Below are 14,422 nucleotides of genomic sequence, written 5' to 3'. Positions count from 1 at the left end.
AGGTCACCTGCCACGCATGTCCATGAGGGTTTCAGTCACCTAACTTCAGAAGCCCAAGATATAAAACTGGTCTGTGTTGCTTTAATAGAGTCTGGACAATGATAGATGGGTCCAGACTGGACTACTGCAGCATGCTTCATGGTCCATGGAGCTACTTCTGAAGACCGCTCTGAGCCTACAACCAGTGCAGAAGGGCTCAGCCCACTTGTTCACTGGGGATGGTCGTAGGGAGCATATTACACCCATGGGCTAAAGACTGCATTGCTTTCCTACTTGCTTTCAGCATCACTCAGTGTGTTCGTATCAACATTTAAAGCCCCACATTGTTTGGGTTCTGCGTACCTTGTAGACCAACTCTCCTCCCAAGGCACCATTGCAGCAATTGAGATCAACTAGGTCTGAACATGATGTGTGGCCGTTCTCAGTGGAAGGCCCTCAGTTTTGGAACTACTCCCCATGTTGGTCCTGCAGATCCTGAAGCATGGGCACATGTCAAATCTGTTAATCAAGCAGGGCTAGATTGTGGTTGTGCCCTCAAGGGTGCATTGTTATCTTATCTTGCTGGTTTTCTGAGGTTCTCTAGAGTATTTGTGATGTCACTCTTCTTCACCGTGTTGTTTGCAGTGGAGCAGGGATAAGGGTGGGTGCAACTTCTGTGTTGCGCTGTATGGGGGCCATGATGCATGGCTGGCACATTAACTTGGAGTCCTCATTCTAGTGCTGTCTTGAGCTACTGACTCTAGCATCCTTCATAACCAGGTGGAAGGATGGACTCCAGCTAGCTGAATTGACCACATCCTGTGGAGGATATGGTACATGGACAGCATGTTAGCCTGGTCTCTCTTACAGCCTTTTTGAACTCATGCCTCTTGCACAGTGAGAGAGGATCCCTACAGACTCTTTCCCCCTCTTGTGTTCGAGTTCAGCGCAGGGTAAGACCTAGCGAGGCATATCCATAGGTTTTATTTCCCCTTGATGCTTGCTCCTCTGTTTGATTGTTGTTTCCCACTCACACATTAATACATCAAACTGATTCAGGATATTTGTACATAACTGATACATTCATACCACGATATTGCAGATATTTTGTGCAGTTCAAATTCTGCTCTCAGCCCTGCTGGCATATGGACCTGAGCCAAATCTCAGTGAAGCCAAGGGAAGACTCCCATTCACTTCCGCTGTCGTTGGAGCAGGCCTTAAGTGTGCAGTTTCTCCATTAACTTCAACAGAGCTACTGAACTTTTTACATAGGTGTAACTGTAAGCAGGGGTTGCACCAGTGACTGTGGCAAAGTTGATAACAGTGTCCCTTTCCCTTGACTGATCAGCTGTTACTGGGTATTTCAGCTTCCCTCTCACGCTCATATGGGATCTTCCCAGTCTCTGGAAATCCTGAAAGAAGCCAAGCTCCTGAAATTCCTTTAGTGCAAGAGTTTCAGGAGCTCAGCACCTCCTCTTGGGGTTTAATCCATTGTTATGCTTGGAGGGCTAAGTGTGTTGAACCATAGGCCCCAATATCTTTATGCCATTGGTCCTTAAGGCCATTGATACAAGTGGATAGATAGTTGGAACGCCATTTTCCATTTGCAACTAGGCCTTTCTGCTGAGCTGGCCAACATTGTTGTCAATTAGTACTGGCTCTGCTGGTGGTTTTGTGATCTGGGCTCTTGTCCATTAGGAGCTGGATTGAGATAAAGCACTTTAGAAAATGCCCGGTAGGGATCAGTTCTGCCTGGGGCAGGGATATGAACTGGCTTAGCTAATGATCCCGTACTATCTAACTTCTGTCTAGGCCGCCAGCCCCATTTCACACAGATGACCAAGGATTTACTACATGGGAACCATTTTGGGTCAAAAAAAAAGGAGTACTTGTGGCACCTTAGAGACTAACAAATTTATTTGAGTATAAGCTTTTGTGAGCTACAGCTCACTTCATCGGATGATCCGCTGAAGTGAGGTGTAGCTCACGAAAGCTTATGCTTAAATAAATGTGTTAGTCTCTAAGGTGCCACAAGTCCTCCTTTTCTTTTTGTGGATACAGACTAACACAGCTGCTACTCTGAAACTTGTCATTTTGGGTCAGTAAATTTATAGATCTGAGCAAATAACTCATTTTTCGGTTCATTGGCTGAACCGCAACATCTGAAAAATAATTGAGCTTCATTCGAACCAAAACTGAAATTTTTTGTTTTTTTCTCACCAAAATGAAAAAAAAAAAAAAGGAAAAAAAAATCATTACAGGTCAAACAAAACATTTTGTTCAACCCAAAACTAATTTGGGGGGTATCTTCATTTTGTTTTGGGTCATTTTGGGGTGTTTTTCCACTTTTTAAATTAGCTAATTTTTTTTAATGAAATGCCATTCTGAAATGAAAAATCAAAACATTTTATTTCTAAGTGGCTGAAAGGAACAGTGTCAACTTTTCTGAAATTTTTTCCAATTTTTGGGGAGCCAAAACTTGTCCCAAATTCACAAATAGTGATTTTTGGTGAATGCACTATTCACTGAAAACAATTGCCCAACTCTAGTCAGTACTGACCTGGACTGCATTCCCATCAATGACTGAAGGGCAAAAGGCTCCATAATTCATTACCAACTCCCTGAGCCAACTGCTTCTCCAAGTAATACAAATAACAACAGTACAATTTTTAAAAGTATCTGTGACGTTTGTATGGCAGCATGTAGAAATTTGGTCTTGACCGACAGTCCAGGGGGTCTTTATTTTTAACATAAACAGATCACGTACTGGCTTGCAGGCATGCGCAGGGGCCTGTTTTTTGCCATTAATGTCCATGGGATATTTGCCATTAGAGTTGAACTTAACCACATTTTGGTCCTAAAGCTCTTATCTGACCCACCTGAGCAGTCCTACTGGATTTGTGTGAGTAGGATCACCCGATTGGATCAGACCCATGGTCCATCCTATCCAGTCTCTGACAGTGGCGGCCACCAGATGACCAGAGGAAGGTGCAAGAACCCAACAGTGGGGAGTTGTGGGGTAATCTGCCTCCTACATATAGCTCTCATCCTGGTCTCTAGTTAGAGATTAGCTAAGACCCAAAGCACACAATGCAGCATGAAGTTTATTATCCCTTCCAAAATTATTGTTGTCTTTAATTGATGTCCATACAAATGTTCAATCCCTTTCTGAATCCTGTTAAGTTCTTGGCCTCGGTGACTTCTTGTGGCAGAAAGTTCCACAGGTTCAATCACATGTTGTGTGAAAACGTATTTCTTATCATGGGTTTTGAATTTTCCATCATTGAATGTAATTGAATGTCTGCTTGCCATGTGTTATGGGAGAACAGAAGTTCCCAATCTACCTTCTTTACATTCATTATTTTAAATGCTTTCATTATGTCCCCTTGTTTTAAGATGAGTGTGGTATTGTCCTCTGTAATTTATCTGATGTGTAAAATCAGGAGTCTAGGGCCAGATTCTGCCACCCTTACTCACATAGAGTAGTACGTTGCTTCTCAACTAGTTGCACTGAGCTGAATGGGGCTACTCAAATAGTAAGGAGCTACTCCCCATGAGTACGAGCAGCAGGACTTAGCCCTTAATTTGTGTCGGCCAGACTTTTCTGAAGAAACATTTATCGCGTCTAGTTCGTGCTAAGTGGATTTTGCAAATGGTTCTTAAATTTGCACTAATAGAGTTGCCAAACATGCTGCACTAGTGCAGTCTGCAGCCATCAGAGTTTGTCTCTGACTGACAGGAAATGTACTTCAGTTTCTGTGTTTAAAGGAGATAATTGAAGGTGCTTTCTTTTTAACCTGGAGCCAAGGCAAAAGTGGATGTGATGGAAGCAAGGGACTGCACATTTTATCAGCGCATGCTCATATTTGGGTTTAATTTCTGCTTTGATTTATTATGTCCCCCGCTGCACACCTTTCCTCTAATTTTATCAGTAGCATTTAACCTATGAGAAGCAGTTTCTTTTTAAAAAGAAAAGGAGTACTTGTGGCACCTTAGAGACTAACAAATTTATTTGAGCATAAGCTTTTGTGAGCTACAGCTCACTTCATCACGAAAGCTTATGCTCAGATAAATTTGTTAGTCTCTATGGTGCCACAAGCACTCCTTTTCTTTTTGCGAATACAGACTAACACGGCTGCTACTCTGAAACAGTTTATTTTTAGTAACAGACTAGTGCCACTTAATATTATCCTAACCAAAATGTTTTTCTTAATAAGTGATTTATCAATCTATCTCTTTATCATCTTATTTGAGCAGCTGGGCTCCTAAATCTGTTCCACCACTTTGGTACCTTAGCAGCCCAAACACCACTGTCCAAGTAAATTCAGTGTTAGAATCTGGTTGCCCTACAGTGTCTGATCACAATAAGGAAGGAGTCTGGACGATGTATTTTTGGGTAGATAGAATAGGAGACTGGGATTCTATCCTGTTCACTAAAAGAAAAGGAGTACTTGTGGCACCTTAGAGACTAACAAATTTTCCACTCTATACGGCTAAATTCAGTGCCTTGCATAAAGTACTCCTTTTCTTTTTGCGAATACAGACTAACACGGCTGCTACTCTGAAACCTGTCATTATGCAAGGCACTGAATTTAGCCGTTTAGAGTGGAAAATTTGTTAGTCTCTAAGGTGCCACAAGTACTCCTTTTCTTTTTGCGAATACAGACTAACACGGTTGCTACTCTGAAACCTGTCATTATGCAAGGCACTGAATTTAGCCGTATAGAGTGGAAAATTTGTTAGTCTCTAAGGTGCCACAAGTACTCCTTTTCTTTTTGCGAATACAGACTAACACGGCTGCTACTCTGAAACCTATCCTGTTCACTGTTTTCTAAGCCGAGGTGATAAGTAATAGTGCTGCATTGTGTCATAGCCTTCCTTCATCAGTCTGGAACTTAAAAACACAGTAACAGTTTACTGGTAGGTAGAACACAGGAGTGGGTAGCAAATGCAACCAACGTAATCCAGGTTCTAAATCTTTGCTAAAAATAATTTTGTGCATTGTTGTGTAGTCATGAAAATATTTTTCTAACTCGCCAACACAAAATGGATCACATTACATCCAGTTTCTATTGCTCAAACTCTGGTGGAGTGAGTATACTTACAGATTGGCTGGGTCTGCTCAAAGCTGACATTTTTGGGGCAAAGGTTTGTAACAGGGTCACAGTTTCTAAGCCCCTGCATATGAATTCAGGGCTCCTCTCTTAAGCCAGGCTAAGATCAAGGGTGGAACCCTGTATAAAGACCTTTTTACAACCCTGCATAAAGATGCAGAATAAACACTGTTGATTCATGCTGGCAGATGGATCTTGTTAGCATCAACCGGAGTATAAGGGAAATTGAAGTGTGTCTCTAGAGCAGAGAGAACCATGGGCTGGCATAGAGGAGATGCTGCTGGGAAGCCCTAGAAAGTGGATAGATTGGAACCGTGCACAGGGTATACAATGACAGTAATCACCAGGGACTGAAAATGGGATGTACTAAGAGCAGGGGCATTTAGCACTTAGCCTGAAGGGGTATGTCTCCCCAGCGACTGGGAGGTGTGAGCCCCAGCTTGGGCAGAAATACATATCTTAGACGGCAGCTCGGGCTAGGCCTCCCGAGGACGCACTCAGCGATTTGGATGGACTTGTACTTGAGCGGCGCACCCAAGCCATCACCCAACACACCAGGGCTATGCTACTACTTTTAGGTGCTAGCTCAAGCAGAGCTAGCACATGTGTGTCTGCTCAAGCTGGGAATCCCACTCCCAACTGCTCTTTAGACGTACCCAAGGAGTAACTCCTTTCACTGGTAGCTGTAGCAGACTCCTGTCTCCTGTGGACCAGCTACTAGGAGGGGACCCGTAACGTTCAATGAACGATGGGTTACATGTGCATGCTCCTTTTGTAGCATCTGCTTCTGGGTACGTTTGAAGTGATCAAAGCCAAGGAGCACTAGGTTCTCATCTCAGCAACGCTGATATAAATCTGGGAGATGCTGACTCCATACATGTCAGTAGAGTCACTCCAGATTAACACTAGCGTAACTGATAGTAAGATCTCTCCCTTTGGGTGCAGAATTAATTGGACATCCTAAGCTCATTGTGAGCAAACATAAACCTGTCTGAAAGCTCTGTGGGTTGTCTGCTTGAAATGGTATCACTCTGAACGAGTTAAACCTGACCCCTGTGGGTGCTGGCTTCAAAACCTGACGGAAATGGAAGAAATCACTTTCAGTGAGCATCTCCTCAGGTGGCTGCCAGCCACAGAGCTAAGCTCAGGTTCAGCCAGTATCTCACAGGTATGTGCATGTGGGTTATTTGGTTCATCTTCACCTGCAGTCTCCATTAACCCTCCTGGACCATGGGGAAGTCAAATTGACATACGAATGAAAAGAACCACTATGAATCCAGCTGGCCAACAGTAGAGTCTCCCTGCAGAATAGGGGCTTCACCCAAAGCTCATAGAAGACAGTAAAAAAAGACTGCCATTGGCTCTCAGGGATGTTGACTCAGGCCGGGTATATTCTATAGTCAAGTCAGATCGCTCACTAACCACTCTGTGGAATATTACCTAGGGTCACAGGTTTCAGAGTAGCAGCCGTGTTAGTCTGTATTCGCAAAAAGAAAAGGAGTACTTGTGGCACCTTTAGTCTCTAAGGTGCCACAAGTACTCCTTTTCTTTTTACCTAGGGTCAGAGGTACTGTATGATTTCATTCAATGACATGCTGGTTGTTGTCCTCAGTTGCGTATTTTGAGTCAGTCCTTACTTGGTTAAATGCTCGTTAACGGCAGTGGGAGTTTTGCTGGAGGCTGGATTGTGGGATTTGACCCGTTAGTGGTCACCGAATTCCACGGGCACAGCTTTTATACTGGGGAGTTCAATGATTTTCAGTTAGTTCTTTTCAGATCTTCCTCACCTGTGCCCGGGGCTGGATGGCGAATCAGGAGCTAGCTCCTTGGCAGCCTCCTGCCTCCCTTTCACCGAAAGAAATACCTCCTTAAAAACAAACTCAGAAAAATTAAAGGAGTGAAAAAGTCTGAAACAAAACCTGGTGGGTGAACCAAGGCTGTGCATACCATGCCCATTCTCTCTTGCACATGCTCACTGCTGCAGTCCACCCCCAGCTTTTCTTTCATATTGCCTGTTTGGGGCTAGGAGGTGGCTTTGCCACAAGCCCTGTATTGAAGGCCATGTGTAATGATTAGCCTGCTTCCTCTCTCCCACATGGTCCAAGGGGCAAGTCCTCTGCTCCAGCACTTTACCATACTGCCGGTTCATCTGTGCTGGTTGTGGGAGAGGGGGTGGAGTTAAGGATCCGACAACTTGCCCCATTTCCAGCCCCCTGTACTGGGGGTGGAGTAGCAGCTTTGTGGAGGCCGTTGTTTCACTCCAGCGATACATGCAGCCGGTGCTGGTAAGCGAGGAGGCATCTTATGTCTTTGTCTCCTCTGTGTGGAAGCATAACATAGGTTCCATCATGCTGTTGGACTGTCAGTGCCTAAGGACAGGAATCTTGTGCTCCTATCTGTTTGCAAGGTGCCTCACAGCCTTCTGTGGGCAATGCAAATATTAAATAGTAATGGATGAGCATTCAGCGTCACAACCACTTGCTACCAGGCTGAATCTGGCGTTTCATTGTTCCAGGATCAGCTGATACAACACAACAAAGATGCCATGCATCCAGAGTATACCACAAGGAGGCGTGTTGTTCTGAACAAAGCCTCCATTTTTGTTTGAAAGCAGCATCTCTTGGCCATACAAACGCTGTTGAATAAGAGCTTCATTTTAATTTGTTCAGTGCTGGCCACAAACAGGCTTTCACCTTTTTTCAGAGTAGCAGCCGTGTTAGTCTGTATTCGCAAAAAGAAAAGGAGTACTTGTGGCACCTTAGAGACTAAAAAATTTATTAGAGCATAAGCTTTCGTGAGCTACAGCTCACTTCATCGGATGCATTTGGTGGAAAAAACAGAGGAGAGATTTATATACACACACAGAGAACATGAAACAATGGGTTTATCATACACACTGTAAGGAGAGTGATCACTTAAGATAAGCCATCACCAACAGCAGGGGGGGAAAGGAGGAAAACCTTTCATGGTGACAAGCAGGTAGGCTAATTCCAGCAGTTAACAAGAATATCAGAGGAACAGTGGGGGGTGGGGTGGGAGGGAGAAATACCATGGGGAAATAGTTTTACTTTGTGTAATGACTCATCCATTCCCAGTCTCTATTCAAGCCTAAGTTAATTGTATCCAGTTTGCAAATTAATTCCAATTCAGCAGTCTCTCGTTGGAGTCTGTTTTTGAAGCTTTTTTGTTGAAGTATAGCCACTCTTAGGTCTGTGATCAAGTGACCAGAGAGATTGAAGTGTTCTCCAACTGGTTTTTGAATGTTATAATTCTTGACGTCTGATTTGTGTCCATTCATTCAAGGCTTTCACCTTGTTACACTTTATGTTTTGACACCGCTAGCTAGTTTGCAGTGTTGTTAGAGCCATGTTGGTCCCAGGAGACAAAGTAGGTGAGATCACATCTTTTGGTGGGAGGGACAAGCTTTTGAGCTACACAGAGCACTGCATCCGGTGTGGGGAAGGTAAATATAAAGTAGGACAGGTTTCAGAGTAGCAGCCGTGTTAGTCTGTATTCGCAAAAAGAAAAGGAGTACTTGTGGCACCTTAGAGACTAACAAATTTATTAGAGCATAAGCTTTCGTGAGCTACAGCTCACTTCATCGGATGCATTTGGTGGAAAAAACAGAGGAGAGATTTATATACACACACACAGAGAACATGAAACAATGGGTTTATCATACACACTGTAAGGAGAGTGATCACTTAAGATAAGCCATCACCAGCAGCAGGGGGGAGAAAGGAGGAAAACCTTCCATGGTGACAAGCAGGTAGGCTAATTCCAGCAGTTAACAAGAATATCAGAGGAACAGTGGGGGGTGGGGTGGGAGGGAGAAATACCATGGGGAAATAGTTTTACTTTGTGTAATGACTCATCCATTTCCCAGTCTCTATTCAAGCCTAAGTTAATTGTATCCAGTTTGCAAATTAATTCCAATTCAGCAGTCTCTCGTTGGAGTCTGTTTTTGAAGCTTTTTGTTGAAGTATAGCCACTCTTAGGTCTGTGATTGAGTGACCAGAGAGATTGAAGTGTTCTCCAACTGGTTTTTGAATGTTATAATTCTTGACGTCTGATTTGTGTCCATTCATTCTTTTACGTAGAGACTGTCCAGTTTGGCCAATGTACATGGCAGAGGGGCATTGCTGGCACATGATGGCATATATCACATTGGTAGATGCGCAGGTGAACGAGCCTCTGATAGTGTGGCTGATGTGATTAGGCCCTATGATGGTATCCCCTGAATAGATATGTGGACAGAGTTGGCAACGGGCTTTGTTGCAAGGATAGGTTCCTGGGTTAGTGGTTCTGTTGTGTGGTGTGTGGTTGCTGGTGAGTATTTGCTTCAGATTGGGGGGCTGTCTGTAAGCAAGGACTGGTCTGTCTCCCAAGATCTGAGAGAGCGATGGCTCGTCCTTCAGGATAGGTTGTAGATCCTTGATGATGCGTTGGAGGGGTTTTAGTTGGGGGCTGAAGGTGATGGCTAGTGGCGTTCTGTTGTTTTCTTTGTTGGGCCTGTCCTGTAGTAGGTGACTTCTGGGTACTCTTCTGGCTCTGTCAATCTGTTTCTTCACTTCAGCAGGTGGGTACTGTAGTTGTAGGAATGCATGATAGAGATCTTGTAGGTGTTTGTCTCTGTCTGAGGGGTTGGAGCAAATGCGGTTATATCGTAGCGCTTGGCTGTAGACAATGGATCGAGTGGTATGATCTGGATGAAAGCTAGAGGCATGTAGGTAGGAATAGCGGTCAGTAGGTTTCCGATATAGGGTGGTGTTTATGTGACCATCGCTTATTAGCACCGTAGTGTCCAGGAAGTGGATCTCTTGTGTGGACTGGTCCAGGCTGAGGTTGATGGTGGGATGGAAATTGTTGAAATCATGGTGGAATTCCTCAAGAGCTTCTTTTCCATGGGTCCAGATGATGAAGATGTCATCAATGTAGCGCAAGTAGAGTAGGGGCATTAGGGAACGAGAGCTGAGGAAGCGTTGTTCTAAGTCAGCCATAAAAATGTTGGCATACTGTGGGGCCATGCGGGTACCCATCGCAGTGCCGCTGATTTGAAGGTATACATTGTCACCAAATGTGAAATAGTTATGGGTCAGGACAAAGTCACAAAGTTCTGCCACCAGGTTAGCCGTGACAGTATCGGGGATACTGTTCCTGACGGCTTGTAGTCCATCTTTGTGTGGAATGTTGGTGTAGAGGGCTTCTACATCCATAGTGGCTAGGATGGTGTTTTTAGGAAGATCACCAATGGACTGTAGTTTCCTCAGGAAATCGGTGGTGTCTCGAAGATAGCTGGGAGTGCTGGTAACGAAGGGCCTGAGGAGGGAGTCTACATAGCCAGACAATCCTGCTGTCAGGGTGCCAATGCCTGAGATGATGGGGCGTCCAGGATTTCCAGGTTTATGGATCTTGGGTAGCAGATAGAATACCCCAGGTCCTGGCTCCAGGGGTGTGTCTGTGCGGATTTGTTCTTGTGCTTTTTCAGGGAGTTTCTTGAGCAAATGCTGTAGTTTCTTTTGGTAACTCTCAGTGGGATCAGAGGGTAATGGCTTGTAGAAAGTGGTGTTGGAGAGCTGCCTAGTAGCCTCTTGTTCATACTCCGACCTATTCATGATGACGACAGCACCTCCTTTGTCAGCCTTTTTGATTATGATGTCAGAGTTGTTTCTGAGGCTGTGGATGGCACTGTGTTCTGCATGGCTGAGGTTATGGGGTAAGCGATGCTGCTTTTCCACAATTTCAGCTCGTGCACGTCGGCGGAAGCAGTCTATGTAGAAATCCAGGCTGCTGTTTCGACCTTCAGGAGGAGTCCACCTAGAATCCTTCTTTTTGTAGTGTTGGCAGGAAGGTCTCTGTGGGTTAATATGTTGGTCAGAGGTGTGTTGGAAATATTCCTTGAGTCTGAGACGTCGAAAATAGGATTCTAGGTCAGCACAGAACTGTATCATGTTCGTGGGGGTGGAGGGGCAAAAGGAGAGGCCCCGAGATAGGACAGATTCTTCCGCTGGGCTAAGAGTATAGTTGGATAGATTAACAATATTGCTGGGTGGGTTACGGGAACCATTGTTGTGGCCCCTTGTGGCATATAGTAGTTTAGATAGCTTAGTGTCCTTTTTCTTTTGTAGAGAATCAAAGTGTGTTTTGTAAATGGCTTGTCTAGTTTTTGTAAAGTCCAGCCACGAGGAAGTTTGTGTGGAAGGTTGGTTCTTTATGAGAGTATCCAGTTTTGAGAGCTCATTCTTAATCTTTCCCTGTTTGCTGTAGAGGATGTTGATCAGGTGGTTCCGCAGTTTCCTTGAGAGAGTGTGGCACAAGCTAACCTGGTGGCAGAACTTTGTGACTTTGTCCTGACCCATAACTATTTCACATTTGGTGACAATGTATACCTTCAAATCAGCGGCACTGCGATGGGTACCCGCATGGCCCCACAGTATGCCAACATTTTTATGGCTGACTTAGAACAACGCTTCCTCAGCTCTCGTTCCCTAATGCCCCTACTCTACTTGCGCTACATTGATGACATCTTCATCATCTGGACCCATGGAAAAGAAGCTCTTGAGGAATTCCACCATGATTTCAACAATTTCCATCCCACCATCAACCTCAGCCTGGACCAGTCCACACAAGAGATCCACTTCCTGGACACTACGGTGCTAATAAGCGATGGTCACATAAACACCACCCTATATCGGAAACCTACTGACCGCTATTCCTACCTACATGCCTCTAGCTTTCATCCAGATCATACCACTCGATCCATTGTCTACAGCCAAGCGCTACGATATAACCGCATTTGCTCCAACCCCTCAGACAGAGACAAACACCTACAAGATCTCTATCATGCATTCCTACAACTACAGTACCCACCTGCTGAAGTGAAGAAACAGATTGACAGAGCCAGAAGAGTACCCAGAAGTCACCTACTACAGGACAGGCCCAACAAAGAAAACAACAGAACGCCACTAGCCATCACCTTCAGCCCCCAACTAAAACCCCTCCAACGCATCATCAAGGATCTACAACCTATCCTGAAGGACGAGCCATCGCTCTCTCAGATCTTGGGAGACAGACCAGTCCTTGCTTACAGACAGCCCCCCAATCTGAAGCAAATACTCACCAGCAACCACACACCACACAACAGAACCACTAACCCAGGAACCTATCCTTGCAACAAAGCCCGTTGCCAACTCTGTCCACATATCTATTCAGGGGATACCATCATAGGGCCTAATCACATCAGCCACACTATCAGAGGCTCGTTCACCTGCGCATCTACCAATGTGATATATGCCATCATGTGCCAGCAATGCCCCTCTGCCATGTACATTGGCCAAACTGGACAGTCTCTACGTAAAAGAATGAATGGACACAAATCAGACGTCAAGAATTATAACATTCAAAAACCAGTTGGAGAACACTTCAATCTCTCTGGTCACTCAATCACAGACCTAAGAGTGGCTATACTTCAACAAAAAAGCTTCAAAAACAGACTCCAACGAGAGACTGCTGAATTGAATTAATTTGCAAACTGGATACAATTAACTTAGGCTTGAATAGAGACTGGGAATGGATGAGTCATTACACAAAGTAAAACTATTTCCCCATGGTATTTCTCCCTCCCACCCCACCCCCCACTGTTCCTCTGATATTCTTGTTAACTGCTGGAATTAGCCTACCTGCTTGTCACCATGGAAGGTTTTCCTCCTTTCTCCCCCCTGCTGCTGGTGATGGCTTATCTTAAGTGATCACTCTCCTTACAGTGTGTATGATAAACCCATTGTTTCATGTTCTCTGTGTGTGTGTATATAAATCTCTCCTCTGTTTTTTCCACCAAATGCATCCGATGAAGTGAGCTGTAGCTCACGAAAGCTTATGCTCTAATAAATTTGTTAGTCTCTAAGGTGCCACAAGTACTCCTTTTCTTTTTATAAAGTAGGACAGATTGTTAAGCATAAGGGATTCACACATGCTGTAGGAGACCACTTAAAATAAAGTGGGTAATTAACACCTCTGCAGAGAGTTATCAGGAAGACACTCTGACAGGAGAGAGCTTCTCCCTTCAGCATAGTTAATCCACCAGACAATGAAAGGATTAAATCATTACAGAGTGGGAGAGAAATGAAGAAGTAGAGGCAAAGGAAAGACATGTTTTTAGCTGAGATCTGCCATAAAATAGGGAGTTGAGGTGGTGTAGAGATACAAGGAGGCTGTTCCAACTGGTAGGAGTTGCAGAGGAGAAGGCTCTTTCACCAATAGTGACTAAGTAAAGATAAAAAGTTCTAAGGCTAGATGGGCAGAGAGAAGAGGTGAGAAAGCAGAGAGAGGAACATTCTGTGAGGAAGCAGAAGCAAGAGGCTTGTAAATACAAGACCAAATGGATCCTCAAGTGAAAGGTATTGTTAAAATTTAAATGACTAATAACTGGGAGCTTTTACCAGAGTCAAAGATGGGTCATAGCACCCACAGAGACGTCGCACCCACAGCAGGAGGGATAGAAGTGCATGCATGCAGGGCTTAATTTCCTTCAAGCGTCGTAAAAACAGACAAGTGCTGTGCTATATGGATGAAATTCTCCCCTGTTCATAGGGTTATGGCATCACCTACTTGAACCCTTAGGACATAACTGATGCACAGATCTTGTGCTGGCTCCCTGAGCACAGGTGAATTTCACCCGTAGGTAAGGAAATTTCATAGCCTGGGATTCTGATTTTGTGTTTCATGCAGCTGTTCAGGAAATGCTTCTCCTTTTCCCCTGAATACAATTTTGATGAAAAAAAAAATTTTGTCAACAGTTTGAAATTTTTCCAGGTTGTGGATTTTTTTTTTAGTGGAAAAAGTTGGGTTTACAACTGAAAATGTTGGGTTGTTTTGGTTGGTGAAAACAAAACAATTTTTGTTTGCTTTTTTTCTCCCCAAATCCCTGAAAATTTTAAACAGAAATGGAACCTTTAAAAATTTTTTGATTGATCAAAAAGCCATTTCCCCACCAGTAAAAGTTTTGATGGGAAATTTTCCACTAGCTCTAGTGTTTGCCTTCAGAGGCTAATGAAGAGGAGAAGCAGAGATGTAGCTACCAGTGCTTGGTACACATTGCAATCTGGGAGTACTTGTGGCACCTTAGAGACTAACAAATGATGAAGTGAGCTGTAGCTCACAAAAGCTTATGCTCAAATAAATTTGTTAGTCTCTAAGGTGCCACAAGTACTCCTTTTCTTATTGCCATCTGGATGAATCCTAAAAAACCCTTACCTAACTGATGTGCAGTCAAAGGGATGTGCTAAACCAGGGCTTAAATGTATACATTGTGGTACAAAATAGTACAAATG

The 14,422-nt window shown here is 44.1% G+C and overlaps 1 protein-coding gene across 5 annotated transcripts in view; it reads left to right on the top strand.

The window, feature by feature from the left end:
* MAP6 (microtubule associated protein 6) overlaps positions 1-14,422 on the top strand; it is an 84,457-nt gene that overhangs the window by 50,808 nt on the left and 19,227 nt on the right. The window lies entirely within an intron of this gene.

The sequence above is a fragment of the Dermochelys coriacea genome, chromosome 1, assembly GCF_009764565.3.
Source record: "Dermochelys coriacea isolate rDerCor1 chromosome 1, rDerCor1.pri.v4, whole genome shotgun sequence".
NCBI classification, from domain to species: Eukaryota; Metazoa; Chordata; order Testudines; family Dermochelyidae; genus Dermochelys; species Dermochelys coriacea.
This window is presented reverse-complemented; position numbering and strand designations above follow the sequence as displayed.